Raw genomic sequence first — 13,487 nt, 5'->3', positions numbered from 1 at the left:
TATGAAGTTGCCTGTGACTATATTTTATTTTTTATAAAATCAACGTTGTTTTTCTTGTTGTGACATTGTAAATTGTATTGGATTTTCTTACCGGAATAAATTAAAACTACGTGTTGGTTCCTGCTAAAATTATCAAACATCTGGAGAATTAAAAAAATTATGTTTACATAAACCTGAATTGTTATTTTAAAATTATTAGGAGTGTGAAATTAACCAACACTAATTTATCGGTTCATGCATGTATATTTTCATAATTACCCACATTAAAAAGTACGCTCCCACGTAAATTATGATTATTTAAGTTTTATCCTCTATCATTTTATTTAGAAATTTGATAAAAAAAACGAGTATAGATATACCTGGATATATAATTATTGGATGTGCTCATAAAATAATTTGGTATACTTACTGATTATTGTAGTTTTCTACGTACTTCACCCTGTCATTGATTAACCACTGATGGGGCATAGTGCACGAACAAGGTCGTACTACCTACCTAGTTATATTGCCACGTCTTGCGATATGTGAGACAAGCAGCGCGTAGATCTCTTTTGTAGCATCGCTGCGGGGAAAAGGAGGGTCTTTCATGGTGACGGTTTTGTTTCTGATGTTTTTATAATTTATGTGTGTATATTCAATATTGAAAAAAAAATATTGTTTTGAAAATGTAGTTGGCAGCCTGTTATATTATGGTTTTTGGATAATAAAAGATATTACTACTTATATAATATTATTCTTTTATTACAATCCACTGTAAATTAACATACTTATCAAATAATACTTTAAGAAAAGTTTAAATATATTATTATTTGGCTCCACAGTCCGGTGTGGATCATGGCCGCTCCACTAAGAGTGTTTCATAACGGTGTTTTTTACGAGAAATTTATGTTAACCACTTGCTCAACCTTTTAGAAACATGCTCTAGATTCAAACACACGTTGAAAAACAATACCTATGTTAATTTTCCCAGACCTGGGATCTGAACTCGAAACCATCGACTTAAGAAGCGGATACATTACCACTCGACCATCGCGGGCGCTTTTAATATGTAGGTAAGCAGTTATTGTTATTAATGTTCAGAGTACAACAAGAGTGTTGATTTCAGTGACATACCTAGACAAAATGCTGCTCCATTCTTTGTAAGTACAGTATTTTTTATCTTCCTTTCATGACTTCAATGTATAGGTATCTGAGAATGGTGTTGTATACATTACTAACAAAATATATACGTACCACTAAATCTAATTAAAATGCCATAATTCTATACTTCATTGATTAATATTGCGATTACAATAATTATTAGGTAGGTACCTACCTGCTCAAACACGCACTAACGTTCACTGGCGATGCACATGATTTAATATCCAAGTTTAGTGTTTAAAGTACCCAGCATTTTTCTGGGTCACCCAAATTAAAATTCGAATAACCCTCTTAGTATGCATGCACTAACAGCCATCTCCGAATGAGGCGGGGATCTGATGTAGGATCTGGTACCCCTCCCGGACTGGTAAGTGTTGCAGATGAGGTAGGTTCAGGAACTCAGAAATAATGGGAACTGAAATACATAACGGGTAAGGCGATAGCAGGCAAGGGACTCGAGTAAGTAAGAATTCGGGTTTAATTTACACACGTGTCAAGAATACGTTTTTCGTCGAATACTGAAAACTGCTCTCGGTTTATGCATTTACGCTCATGTAATATGTACGTAAGGTGTACAGACACTATTGTACGTGCATAATGCGTGCTTCATTTTTTTAGAACACTCACACATTCAAAACCCGCCATCAACATGCGGCGTATTGAATATAGCCTATCGGTATTCTATTTATTATCTGTTCTGTGGGTAAGTTATATCGTCATTACGACTCTTTTCTCGGCGACGTGCTGACAATTGTCAACGCGGATTACGGCGGAAACAGTGAGTTCATTTTTCGGAATACATTTACAGGTAACAGCGTAGGTATACATTTCATATTTTAAATCTTTCTTAGTAGAAATATTTATTATCACCCGTATGACTAAAAAATATTTTGTGAACCCTTTTCAATGTCAAATGTATTTAATAATTCTGGTTCGCAAATAATGTTGACGTATCCTTTCCAAGTGTTTCGGTTGCCAAGTGATCCGAAATTCTAATAAGTATTAAATTTCCTCGTAGTTTTATCAGTATTATCGTATTAGATCAAAAAAACATTCCGGTCCCTCTTTTCACCAGCTATTGCGTGGATTGATCGATCTGTCATATTACGACCTCCCAAGCTTCACAATATGTCATACCTATCAAAGCCGATGAAATACCTAGCCAACTTTATAAGTCGATAAGGGCTAATCAGAGAACACAGACTTAATGGGAACTGAAAAGTGTCACTCGGAACAATAATTTATTTATTTTATTCAACAAAAAAGACACAAAACTTGAGAATGTTATATATATATATTATCCACTACTAAATATTTTTTCCGAGAATTTATGGGAAAAAATCTTTTTTAGACCATGTCCGATCTTAATAAATGAATGGCGGGGCCAATTTTCCGCCTTCAAAACCAACGTACTTAGCTTAGTAGGGATCCCTACCTTAAATGAAGCGTAATCACCTTTTGACTTCAGTTTAACTACTGTGAAATCAGCAGTACAATTTGTAATTTTTTTTAATATAGTCGTTCAAGTTCGCAACTGTGGTGTCGCGATGAAAGGGGTAGAAGTGATAATTTTTAACCACCTCCGCCCCCCTCACCGCCCCACCAAAGCTACCACGAATCGCAATGGCTGCCCTCTTCCTCTTCACTACCGTTGACCATTCCTCACCGGTAGTGGAGTTTCCAAGAGACACATCATTTGCTGATACCGGTGTCCCATCAGATTTCTGAGACGTCGAGGCCTTGGGAGTGACAACTCGCTTTCCCGCTGAAGTCTCCTTTGCACGAGTTGTGTCCTTCAAATCTCCGGCAATTTTTTGTGATCTTGTTATTATAGTTGTTGCACGGGTCTTTGAGTGTTTTTGAGCTGTCAGTGGTTTGGGCTCATTAACAGCTGCATTAACGTCGATTACGCCGATTAGCGTCGGTGCAATTAGTGGCTTCGGTTTTAACTGCGGAGTGGCAGGCGGTAGCGGGGGAAGACGTACGCACTGACACAAACACGAATAATTATTAATTTTTTCTTCCAGCTGTTCCACTTTTTTCATTAATAATTCCACCAAAAGCAAAGTTTTCTCAGGAACCGACACATCCTCACACTGAACATATTTGTCATTAGTTGGCATTGTTGACTGACTGTTAATACCAACAAATGATAATACGTGTTCTTTAAAAATGCTGAGAGCGCAAAAAAGACGCCATTTAATCATACATAAAATACGATATTTTATAGATAGAATAATATTTTTAGCGACTAAAGTTTGGTTTAGGCATGGCATGAAAATTAAAAAAAAAAAAAAAACAACGTTACACGAGTGGAATATATTTATAATTCAACTAAAATAAATAAATATGATGAAAAAGTGTCCACCATTTTGTCGGGTCGCTAAAACAAAGCTATGAACTAGCTAACACCCACGATGGATGCGGGGTTAAAGCACCGGCGGTCCCAGGTTAAATCCTGGGTTTGGCATGTACACATATTATTTTTCAATTTTTGTAGGGTCAGAGTATGGACTTAATAGGATGAGCAAGTGGCTGACTCTTGCCATTTCTCATAAAAACAAAATCTGTTGTAGGCCCATGGGTTAAAAAATAGATAATATAGGATTTAGATACACTTAAATTTATGTCATAAGACCTAACTTCCACTAACACAAATCCAAAATACACCAACAACAAACAAGTGGGTTTGAAACTTTAATAATATTACGTCGCTATAGAATGGGCTACAAATATATTAATTGTTTACGTTATCAGTGTTGATGATAAAAATGACGTACGCACATTCGGTCCCTTCTTGACTGACCATTATTTCAAAGTATTTACTACAGATACTCTATCCTAGCTAATTAGTGAACGGGTAGCTAACGCCTTTATTGGTATAATATTATATTAAAATTATGTCCCAAAAATGCGGGATTTTTTTAAAATTCATATGTCGTGAAATATGCTAGATGACTCATAGTGTGATTAGAGTATGAAATTATCATAATTCACTAATATATTTGCTTATACGCACGCAAGCATTTTACTTATATTATGTAATAAAATATTTATAATTCAACACGGAATCGACATTCACAATCGGACCAAAATAGTTGTGACGTCATAAAATCGTCGTAAGAAATGCTCGCAGAAGGCACGCATTTTAAGGTCGTGTCATTAAGTAGGTAGATAATGTCTAATTGTACAGTGTTTGACGCATACCAATAAAGGCGCAGTACCAATTGTTTGAAACTAAATGCGTGTAATCATTCGGTCATATTATCATATTAAATGAAGTGTGGACAATTCACGTCGTAGGTTATTTGCGCGTCTTAACACATGGCACGCGTTAATTCTTCTTTAAAAAGAGTAAACATGGCCACAGCGTTTCTGTCAGTGTATTTGAATATGTTTCCTGTCTGCAGTAAAATACAATATATACTTATTATTATGATGAATGTAGCATCTGATCTTTGCAATGTTGGCTTTTAAAATAAGAACTGTGTGATGAGGTAAAACTCTTCTTTATAAAAACGTCACCAATTTCATATCACAAACATTACCTCAATAACAAACATACCGCTGATAAAAGTTTGCAATCCTTGAAAAATATTATAAAATAAATAACATTTCGCAAACGATGTCTGCGGAAGGCGATCTTCGAATACCTGCCTGCGCCCAAGGCTATTTTCTGTCCCCTAGCCTCGGCCGAGCCAAGGTCGCTTCGATCCCAAGCAACGGTACATTTTCAAAACCCAAAAAGACCTGAGAATATTCGGGAATTTAGCTATACTTTTCAGACTTCCTACGCATCTCCCTCCCTCTCTTCACAAGATAATAATTAGAGATATTTTCCAATCAGTATGAAAAAAAAATGCGAAAGCGGTAGTACCACGCAAGGGTCCACTGCCCACGCGGCGGATATACCATGCCAACAGAAAGCAACGCTTGTTTCAACATTATAAACCAGTGTAATCCTTTTGTGTTATAATAATCCATATAACCACCCTTCAAGCAGACGGTGAAACTAAAAAGGTGGGTCATTGTTACTCAAGATAATGAACCTAAAAAATAATTATATAATATTCCTATATATATTATTGGTTAAATTAATAAAACGCAAAATTTATAGTACTTCCTCAAGAGACAATTCTAAAGTTAATAATGTCCTTTTGAAGAGGACGAAACCGGTCCAGATTTATTAAAAAGTAAAAGTAAAATATGTATTTATTATTTTGCGATTTATTAAATTAATAATACAATGCAGTATCACCATTTGTTGACAGTAAACACGTTAAGAGAAATTTCAATATGTAATTGTCATAATTCATTATATGTAAATTGTTTTCCCTTGTTAGCTAGACACGACACTGCGCCTTCAAGAAAAAATGTCGCTCTGAAGTCTCTTAGCATAATTCCAAATCATACTAACATTTCGTGGGTCACTTGAAAATACTATTTTAGTATGAATAGTATTTTCGTACATTTTCGTAATAATATTTTATACAACTAATATGAATAATATTGTTTTAAAAAGGTTATTCACCAACATGTCTCATTTCATGTTTTATAAGATTACCAAGTTGTGAGCATCTATATGAACAAACTTTGCATTTATAAGGTTTTTCACCAGTATGTGTCATTTCATGTTTTATAAGATTACCAAGTTGCGAGCATCTATATGAACATACATTGCATTTATAAGGTTTTTCACCAGTATGTGTCATTTGATGTTTTATAAGATTACCAAGTTGCGAGCATCTATATGAACATACATTGCATTTATAAGGTTTTTCACCAGTATGTGTCATTTGATGTGTTTTAAGATAACCAGATTTTGAGAATCTAAATGAACACACATTGCATTTATAAGGTTTTTCACCAGTAAGTGTCATTTTATGTTGCTTAAGATCACTGAATCTCAAGGAACCATATGAACATACATTACATTTATAAGGGTTTTCACCGGTATGAGCCATTTTATGTTTTTTAAGATCATCTAGTCTCGAGGACCCATATGAGCATACATTGCATTTATAAGGATTTTCACCGGAATGTGTCATTTTATGTCTTTTAAGATCATTAATCTGCGAGCATCTATATGAACACACATTGCATTTATAAGGTTTTTCACCAGTATGTTTCATTTTATGTTTCTTAAGATCACCGAGTCTCGTGGACCCATATGAACATATATTGCATTTGTAAGGTTTTTCACCGGAATGTGTCATTTTATGTTTTTTAAGATCATCGAGTCTCGAGGACCCATATGAACATATATTGCATTTGTAAGGTTTTTCACCGGAATGTGTCATTTTATGTCTTTTAAGATCATTAATCTGCGAGCATCTATATGAACACACATTGCATTTATAAGGTTTTTCACCAGTATGTGTCATTGTATGTTTTTTAAGATTACTAGATATCGTACTTCTATATGAAGATAGTTTGCATTTATAAGGTTTTTCACCAGTAATTGTCTTTGTATGTACTTTGACATTGCTATGTTGTGAGACTACTATGCTTTGATTTTGATCAGGAAACACCTCCATGTGCACCATTTTGTGAGTTTTTAGAGCATTTCCGCATCCTAAAACTTCGTTACAAATGCAACAAATGAAATTACGTGAGAAATGGATTACTCTTCTAAGAATAAGTCGAATTTCCTTTGGCGCATCTCGTTCTAAGATTTCTTGTTTAATGTGATTCTCTTCTTTAGTCACTTCTGAATACTGTATCGTTCTATCCTGGATACCATCGTCAGAGGATTGTTGACTCTCATCTGTATCGTGATGCCTTGTAAAAAATCCCTTGGAAGAGACCTAGAAAAATCGTAAAAGTCGAAATCAATATTATCAATTATTAGTTATAACATTCAATTTGTTTTTATGACGCTTTTGTTTTTCAGCTAATTCAGACATTATTAAATAGCGAAGTGAGAGTCAAATATTGTTACGGAAAGATCCATAGGTGGTTCAAAGCAATGCAGTTATATGTGTGTATACATCATCATAGAAAACAATAATTATATCGTGTTCTGGGCTCTATATTACGACCGTACACCCTCGATAAACGTCAAATTTCTTTTCTCAATAGTTGAAAGCATCTAAGCGAGATTTTTTGAGCATAGACAATCATAGAAAAAAACCGCTAATATATGGCTAAAACGCTATTATAAGCGTAGACAATAAGTACAAATATAAAAATCATTTACAATGTATAAAATTCAAACATTTTAAATTAATAAAATTCGCCATTTTCAAAAATCAGTATAGATAGAGTTCGCCAAAGTTAATTCATACATTTCATAAAAAAATTCATCAAGTTATAATTTGTCTCTGACACTGCCATCCATTCGCATTTACCCCGTCAAAAAACCCAAAAGAAGCACCTGCATCGATATGGAAGATCCGGTCAAAAGAGTCTCAAAAAATAGCCAAATATATGACAAATTGATGGCTTTCATTGTATCTTTTGATCCCCTACGTAAATAAATGTTACGTTTGTTCATTAACAACAGGTAAGTAGGGAGAATCAGCGGCGTTGGCTTTTTTGAAACTCTTTTGACCGGACCTTCCGTACCGATGGTGGGTGCTTTTTTCGGGATATTTTGACGGAGTACTTGGAGAATATTTGCGTTGGTTTGTGCGAGCGTTAAACCTTCGTATAAAAACGCTCTAAATAGGTAGGTAGGTATGCGAAAATAAGGAGCATTTTTCAAAATTACGTTATAGAGAACAATATTTTATATATAAAATTGAGCTGTGTTAACTAAACGACATTTTTATAAGTTGAGATAATTCCGACTCAAATTTTATCAATACAATAAGAAATACGAGTGAAAATGGCTTGGGTGGCTTTTAGTTACTCTTTGATTAGTGATTGTTCTTATAAGATTGTAATATATATCTATATTCAGTATTCCGTATTAACGCATAACCGAGAAAATTGAGATTAAAAAAAATACAAGGTTAGTTTAATATAATATTTAATATAAGAGATAACACGCTTCATGAATATTTATGATTGGTAAATTATGCCGAAAGGTAAGTTTTAAGTAGGAAAGGTGGCATTTTAATGAAAACCATTGACGTTTAATTTCAATCAGTGAGAGCCGTTTATCGAGGCTATTTGACCGGGCCATTTGTTTGTGGAAGCGAAATGTTTTCGTGGGGCTCATAAACTGGATCCTGTTTTATTTATTATACATTTAATTAAATGAATACAAAATAAAGACGGAATACCGACTATGGATATATTATATTATCTTATAAAAACAATCACTAATCAAAGAGTAAATAAAAGCCATTCGAGCCATTTTCACTCGTATTTCTTATTTTATTGATTAAATTTAAGTCGGAATTATCTGAAATAATAACAATATCGTTTAGTTAACACGGCTAAATTTTATATAAAAAATATTGTTATCTATAACGTAATTTTGAAAAATGTTCCTTATTTTTGCATACATACCTACCTATTTAGAGCGTTTTTATACGAAAGTTTAAGCACGTGTGTCTTTGTGTCAAATTTAACTTTATAATTATTAAAATTTTATGAAATGCATTGACGAACTATAATATGCTATACTGATTTTTGAAAACGGCGTATTTTATTAGATACCTAATTGAAAATGTTTGAATTTTATTCGTTGTAAAAGATTTTTATGTTTGTACTTATTGTCTACGCTTATAATAGCGATTTAGCCATATAATACCAATTTTTTCAATGATTGTCTATGCTCAAAAGGTGTCGCTTAGATGCTTTCAAGTATTGTAAAAAAAATCTGCCGTTTCTCTGCGGTGTACTCTCGGTAAATTGAGCCCGATTTTCATTAAATGTCATTTGCCTTTCTGATTGTTGTTTGCTTAGATAGAACCAACGAACGGGTTAGCTGTCAAACCGAGCTGATACTGCGCATGCTTTTTGACATTTATGAACAGTATTTAGACAGGCAACCATGAATAGAGTAACGATCGCTCACCGATTCCAAATTGTCAAAATAATCTTTTACTTATGCGATGACGCTCATTTTTGACTATACGGATTGGATAATAGACAAAATTGGCGTACATGGAGTCCAATCTAGGTGAGACCCTACAGACTCAATTACATCAAATAAATGCACTGCTTTTTTGCGATTCACATTCTAGTGAAATCATCGATCTTAATTTATTAAAAAATGAAGCATAAATGAAACACATTGCATATATGGATGACATTGATAACATACAACAAGTACGTACCTATATACAATGCAGTCTGCATGATGTGGTAGATATATACGATCGGAGAATACTGTCATTTTATTCAAAATAAATTAAATGCAACCTTTTTCTCCTATAAAAAATACGTATTTTTTCTAAAATGGCCCTCCAATACTATTTTTATGTGTTGCGAACACGCAACATGGTTAAATTATAATAAATCAAAGTTCAACAAATGAATGATCAATGTAAGATAGTTCCCAAGTTACAATCAGTGATGGTCCAATCAGGGCTCGAAATAGACCGGGGCGCTATTCTGGTTCGTAAAATTTTACAAGATACCGTTCCGGCTCGTGGGTTCATTAAAAATTGCGTTCCATTTCGTGTTATTGAGATAGTATTGCATGTATTTAGTTTTGAATTGTTAAAATTTTATATTAACGAAGTTACGTTTTGCCGGGCGCGCAAGAATAAAATCTATGTATAGGTATATCATAAATTATTTCTTCCCAACCAAAGTTAACGACACCAGTGCCATGTAGTAAGGTAGCCGCCGACAGTCAAAGAGTGGCAAATGTAAAATACATTGGAAGTTCCGTTCACATTTTCGTAGGTACTGAATATTGTAATAACACTATTATAAGGTAAATTGTGAAGTAAGTAGCTTCTTTAAGGATAAATTTGCTACGTACTTTAACAATCAATCGTTTTAAGAATTCAATGATAACTAATAAGAACTGATTAAATAATATTAAAATGTCATTACTACATTTAAGGTTATTATACACGTACCCAAAATGGAAGTGATTCACGCTGAAATTTTGTTGTTAAGATCTGGTTACCGGACGGATCCATTCAAAATGACAGACGAGGCGTTTGTGAAACGATTCCGGTTATCGAAACCATTGGCAGGTCATTTCCAGGCTGGAAAATCTAATGTCAACCCGCTAGTTGGGTTGATCATGTCATGTGAGCATAATCAAAAATATAATGCAAACTGTTACACGATCATAAATATCCATTCAGTATTTCTGTTGCATTATTGGATACCGTTCGAAGCACTATACCTCCTTTGAAGATAATGTTGCGTTTTGCTTCTTGTTTGCGTACTGCTTCATTTTGCCCTTCAGGTGTTGAGTCTTCACGATTGAATAGGCACGTCAATGCGGTTTAATTTTGTCGCTGCGCTAATGGAAACACCCTTAAGCCCGCTCCGGGTCAGGCGAGTAGTTTAGTCGAGTGGCGAATAATTTAGTAACTAAACGTGTACGAACAGACAAATTAAGTCGGGTATTTTAGTTTAATCCATCTTGTTGTAATTTTTCAGTCGAGTAGCGAATCCTACCACCTCTCACTAAATACCAAACAAGTGATGATATCGAATCGAACTCTATGCATAGGTAGGTACAAAATTTGTGTGGAATCATGGGAAAATACGCCCAAAATCGATTTATTGTTCGCATACGGTTACTAATGAATAATAGGTATCGGTTACTACGCTATAATAAACCGACCCTATTCTACTGAACTCTTACTGTGTAAATGTCTAAAATATTAATATGAACATCTCACGAATTATATAAATGCGGAAGAATCTCAATTTTTCTTAATCCTAAAATTATTAAAATGTTCATAGGTAACGCAATAATATTATGTAGAGAACATACCATAGGTACGGAATATAATAAATGACATCGTTTTTAGGCTAGGTCCTCCTTGACAGTTATTACAATGACAAATCGTGAGAAGTGGTTTGACGTTTCCGACCAAACCACTTCTGACGGTCAGAAAATGTTTTGAAGTCAGCTGTTACAGTGAACTAAACGTTAAATCTAAAATTATTCCGGTTTACTTATAACGCATGCGCAGTGCGCCAGTTTTGACCTGTCAAACCCATTAGCTGGAACGCCTGAATTTATGTTGTCGTGTAGCATGGTAGATAATTTAGTAGAATTTGAGGCTTACAACATTAATCTGTTACAAAAAGTTTTGAAAATAGAATAATTGGTCTATTCTCACCCCATTTCACGTATTTAACGACTGCAAGTAGTTTTTATAGACAATAGGCTTACCTTGTATTACCTACCTAAAAAGGACTCACGGGCCATTAATTTTATTCACCATACAATTAATCGCAATTTTAGATAATCGCATTAACTATTGCTTTACATTCGAATAATTATGATGTATAAATCATCATAAATGAATGCTCATGATTTGACGAAAGATTTATAAACCTAGGTACACATAAATTGTTTAAAAATATCAGTGTGAGCGAATTAATAACGGAGAAATGAGTTTCAGAGTTGAATTTCGAATTCCAACCTTCTATATAAGACAGCACACACTATAACTACTTACAATTGGCCTGTAATCTGAATTCGAACAACCCGGTTGAGGGTATTCATCATTATATAATGGGTGTGTTATATCTTCAATTATCTCACGCTTGACGACAGCTGGTTGATCATCTGTCTCAGATTTTATATTAGAGAGGTCCGCCATATTAAGGTACTGAAAGAAGCATTATTACATTTTGTAAACACGGTGAAAACAGTTTCGGGTCTCGTAATCACCATAATATAACATTGTATAATATTTATATTTAACAAGAATTAGTAGATAACCTAACCTAACCTATAATATCACAGATGTATCGTAGCTGCCAAATTGCTTAATAAAGTATTCTTTTGAAACCACGTTTAATGTCATCGAATGACCTTACATAGATTGTAAATAAGCAACATATTATTATAATAGTATACCAATCGTTATTATTCTCAATCTAAAGTGATTGTAAAAGAATTTAGTTTCCAAAAACTAACCACGAAATTGCAACTTGAAATGTCCGCATTCTCTTGCGTTACATGAGTGCAAGGGTCCGGGTTGATTGGACGGCTCGTCAGCGTGTCAAACAAAGGCTTGTCTTCTATATCCGAGTGTTATCCATCACATTCTTGCTTTACATCCATGTTAAGTGTATATATTCCAGAAGCAACGTGTTACGTGACAGACAGGATCCTTTCAAGGTAATGTTAGAATAGTGTTGCCGACATACTGAAAAGTATTTCCGGGAGCAATACCTTAATAAAAATACGCACTTAACATGGTGACACAATTTAATAATAGGTTTAAGTATTATGTTGTCTAAACAAAACAATGGTATGAAAATGATCGTCAGCATTTCCTCCATCATAACGAGAACATCGCATCTCGGTATATAATAACAAATTAATCCAATTGTTTTTTTTTTCTCCTATGATAGCAACACTGACGATATCTTTTTCGTGACGGCTCCTCTCTCTGCTAATTTCCAGCGACAGGACATACGTTTTAGTTACGATTAAAGTTCTACGTTTAGTCGGTGTTCTTGACATTAGCATATGTACATTCTTTTTTTTCAGATAAATGCTGCATGGAATATTATTAACTGTTTTTCGGCAACACTTATAAAGTTCGTATCATTGAACCTGAACTGAACGAATCAAATGGCACCGTTGGATTTATTTGATTTGGAACCGTTTGGTAGAATGTCCACGGAAACGCTTTTCTGACAACTAATTAGTGTTGCCAGTACTTAAAATTAATTCATAATACTTATATTAGTCTCTAAAACAGAAACATATTTGAAACGTCAACTTGTTATGAAATTCTAACCTCCTATCATGGTCTACAATAATACAAATTTAACAAACTGTCGTATTCATTCATTTTAAATATACAAAATATAAAGAATGCTTCATAAATAGGTAGCCATTTAGTTAATTTATAAGATTTATAGGTATGACGAGTTTTTAAAAACTACTTTTGATTAGAGCTTTTCATAATTATTGACCACTTGTTCATGTCGACAGTATGATATTGTGACTTAGACGACAATCGAACATATTAAATTCGTTAGGTAATATAAAGATCATTCCGGGTTGATTAAACACAGTTTGTAGTTTAGAATCTCCGTTACAAAATATAAATAAAATGAAAATAAATTCTTTGTCTGACATAACAATTATAGTAATGATATTAAATCGAACTTGCATAGAAAATAGTGCTGGATTTTGAGATAATAACACCAAAAGCGGCGTCTTGTTCGCGTATGGTTACTTATGAATAATAGGTATTGATTATTAATCTATTATACATACAATTCAAGTGAAC

General features: G+C 33.8%; 1 long non-coding RNA gene across 1 annotated transcript; it reads right to left on the bottom strand.

Annotated features, from left to right (window-relative positions):
* Positions 1 to 5,362: 5,362 nt before the first annotated feature.
* Positions 5,363 to 12,361, bottom strand: LOC147077349 (uncharacterized). The gene is made up of 3 exons (XR_015069811.1): positions 12,158 to 12,361; positions 11,694 to 11,846; positions 5,363 to 6,947 (listed from the first exon to the last, which is right to left on the bottom strand). It is a non-coding gene; the product is annotated as an uncharacterized LOC147077349 (long non-coding RNA).
* Between the last annotated feature and the right edge of the window lie 1,126 nt (positions 12,362 to 13,487).

Source organism: Rhyacophila brunnea, unplaced genomic scaffold, assembly GCF_057557595.1.
Source record: "Rhyacophila brunnea isolate RB1 unplaced genomic scaffold, BYU_Rbru_1.0 scaffold_13, whole genome shotgun sequence".
NCBI lineage: Eukaryota > Metazoa > Arthropoda > Insecta > Trichoptera > Rhyacophilidae > Rhyacophila > Rhyacophila brunnea.
Note: the sequence above shows the minus strand (reverse complement) of the source record. Positions and strands in the feature narration are given on the sequence as shown.